The sequence below is a fragment of the Aethalodelphis obliquidens genome, unplaced genomic scaffold (genome assembly GCF_003676395.1).
Source record: "Aethalodelphis obliquidens isolate GAN/ISIS:26980383/991018 unplaced genomic scaffold, ASM367639v1 scaffold4, whole genome shotgun sequence".
Classification (NCBI taxonomy): Eukaryota; Metazoa; Chordata; class Mammalia; order Artiodactyla; family Delphinidae; genus Aethalodelphis; species Aethalodelphis obliquidens.
Window position 1 is genome coordinate 76868415 of NW_020837948.1, and position 3687 is coordinate 76872101.

Below are 3687 nucleotides of genomic sequence, written 5' to 3' on the forward strand. Positions count from 1 at the left end.
TGTAAATTATATGCTATATTAGAAGATAGTAAGTGTGAAAGGAAAAGTGGGGAAAGTAGAGTAGGATAAGGGGGACTGGGAATGTTGGGAATGGGAATAAGACTGTTTTATTAAATAGAGGAGGCCTCATTGAGAAGATGAGATTTGAGAGAATATTGGAAGATACTGGGAGGGTTAGCCGAGTGGCTCTCTGGAGAAAGAGCATTTCAGGCAGAACAACCAACTGGAGTAAAGATCCTAATGCAGGAGTGTGTTCAGGTAACAGCAAGGAAGCTGGTGTGGCTGGAATGGAGAGCACAAAGGGTTGAGTAGTAGGAGATGTGAGCAGCATGGTAACAGGAAGCCAGGTGAAGTAGAGCCTTACAGGTTCATTGTAGAGTGTTGAGCCAAAGCGAGATGTGACTCTGATTTTTTTTTTCTTTTTTTTTTTGGCTGTGTTGGGTCTTCGTTGCTGCGCGCAGGCTTTCTTTAGTTGCGGCGAGCGGGGGCCACTCTTCATTGCAGTGCACGGGCTTCTCATTGCAGTGGCTTCTCTTGTTGCGGAGCACGGGCTGTAGGCACGCGGGCTTCAGTAGTTGTGGCACATGGGCTCAGTAGTTGTGACTCATGGGCTCTAGAGTGCAGGCTCAGTAGTTATGGTGCACAGGCTTAGTTGCTCCGTGGCACGTGGGATCTTCCTGGACCAGGGATCGAACCCGTGTCCCCTGCATTGGCAGGCAGATTCTTAACCACTTGCCACCAGGGAAACCCTGTGATTCTGATTTATGTTTTTAGAAAAGTTATTTCTGTCTGCTGTACTGAGAATAGACTTTAAAGCCCAAGGGTAGTAGCAGGGACATGTGTTAGCATGTGTTAGCAAAGTGTATCCCTCACCTATTTTTCAGTTGCTGAAAACAGGAACCATTATTTAGCTCACAATTCCTTGGATTGGCAAATTAGACAGGGCTCAAATGGGCAGTCTTCTAGTCTTGTCTGCAGTCAGCTACAGGTCAGCTAAGTGTCTGTGTTTCAGGGAGCTGCCTAGCTATTGGCTTGGACAGTGAGGGTGACTGGACCGTATGCTTATTCACATGATGGCAGCAGGATTTCAAGAGAAGGAGCAGAAGTGTTCAAGGGCTTTTGGGGTCTAGGCTCAAAACTGACATACCATCACTTGGGGTATATTATATTAGTTGAAACAAGTCATGGGGTGTTCACAGATTGAAGGATTAGAAGGAGCAGATTACACATCTTGATAGGAAAAGCTACAAAGACAGATTATGAAGGAGTATGATATAGTGAGGGAAATAATTGCTGCCTTTTGGCAAACCATCTGCCACAGAGACTATTTTGGATGTCCAGGTGAGAGATGATTGTTGCTTGGACCAAGGTAGTAGCGTGGAGGTGGTGTGAATTGGTCAGAGCCCACATCTACTTTCAATGTTGGGACAACAGGATTTCTTGATGAACAGGTGTAGGGTGGAGAAGAGGAACGGAGAAGAGTCAAGGATCAGTCTAAGGTTTTTGGCTTGAATGACTAGAATGATGGAGTTGCCATACACAGAAATAGGGAAGATTGTGTGTGGAGCAGATTTCTTGGGAGGAGATCAGGAATTTCATTTTAGTCATATTATTTCAAATGTCTGTTAGACATCAAAGTTGAAATGTGAAATAAGCAGTTTGAAATCAAGACTAATGTTTGATAGCTCACACAACTTAATAATAAAAAACCAAACAACCCAATCAAAAAATGGGCAGAAGACCTAAATAGACTTTTCTCCAAAGAAGACATACAGATGGCCAGTAAGCACATGAAAAGATGCTCAACATCACTAATTGTTAGAGAAATGCAAATCAGCACTACCATGAAGTACCACCTCACACCAGTCAGAATGGCCATCATCCAAAAGTCTACAAATAACAAATGCTGGAGAGGGTGTGGAGAAAAGGGAACCCTCCTGCACTGTTGGTAGGAATGTAAATTGGTGCAGCCACCATAGAGAACAGTATGGAGGTTCCTAAAAAACTAAAAATAGAGTTGCCATTTGCTCCAGCAATCCCACTCCTGGGCATATATCTGGAGAAAACTCCAATTTGAAAAGACACGTGCACCCCAATGTTCATAGCAGCACTATTTACGATAGCCAAGACATGGAAGTGACCTGAATGTCCATTGACAGGTGAATAGGTAAAGAAGATGTAGTATTTATATTTATATATATGTGTGTGTGTGTGTATAAGTGTATATATATATATATATACTTATACACACACACATTGGAATACTACTCAGCCATATAAAAGAATGAAATAATGCCATTTGCAGCAACATGGATGGACCTAGCGATATCATACATACTAAGAGAAGTAAGACAAAGACAAATATCATATGATATCACTTATATGTGGAATCTAAAATATGATACAAATGAACTTATTTACAAAACAGAAACAGAGACATAGAAAACAAACTTATGGTTATCAAAGGGGAAAGGGGGTGGGGAGGGATAAATTAGGAGTTTGGGATTAGCAGATACAGACTACTATATATAAAATATATAAACATCAAGGTCCTACTGTATAGCATAGGGAACTATATTCAATATTTGTAATAAACTATAATGGAAAAGAATATGGAAAAGAATCTATATATGTATAACTGAATCACTTTGCTGTACATGGGAAACTAACACAACATTGTGAATTAACTATACTTCAATTAAAAAAAATTTTTTAAAGGGCTAACATTTGAGAGAGAGGTTTGGGCAGGAGTCCTCAGCAAATAGCTGATATTTAAAACCATGGGACTGAACAATATATCTTCAGGAATGACTACAGATACAACGAAAGAACCAACTATTGAGCCCAGAACTAATACACTAATACAAATACTAATACTGTAGTGTACTAGGAGTTCAGGAAGAAGAAGAAGAACCAATAATGGAGGCTGAGAAGGAATAGCCAGTGATATGGGAGAAAAACAGACCAAAAGAGTGCAGTGTCCTGGAAGCCAAGAGAAGACAGTGATTTGAGGAGTAGGAAAGGACTACGCCGGATCTGCTGACAGGTCACCTGAGGTCATTGCCAGCCAGATCATTGGAGGATTTTTTTTAAAAAAAAGCTTTGGGATTCTTTTGTTATTTTTTCTATCAAGAAATGTTTTCACCTTGGCTGTCACAGGAGTGGCAGTGGTAGTAGTAGTTGTAGTAGTGGTGGTGGTAGTAATATAACAGTGGTTGTAGTGGTGGTAGTAGTAGCAGCAGCAGCAGGAGCAGCACTAGTAGCAATAGTAGTAGTGGTGGTGGTGTAGTAATAGTAATGTAATAGCAGTAGCAGTGTAGTAACAGTAGTAGTAGCAGTGCTGCTGGTGGTGGTGGTTTTGGGGTAGTAGTGTGGTAGCAGCAGTAGTGGTAGTGGTAGTTGTGGTAGTTCTGTAGTAGTAGCAGCGCCATGTTAGTAGTAGTAGTATGTTAGTAGTAGTGGTAGTGGTAGTTGTGTAGTAGTAGCAGTGCCATGTTAGTAGTAGTAGTATGTTAGTAGTAGTGGTAGCAGTAGTTGTGGTAGTTGTGCAGTAGTAGCAGCAGCAGCGGCACCCTGCTCCAGGCACTGTTCCTCGGGCTCCATGTGGATAATCTCATTGCATCCTCACAGTAATCATTTTCTTTATGGATGAGGAAATTAAGTCACAGAAAAGTTAACTAACTTTTC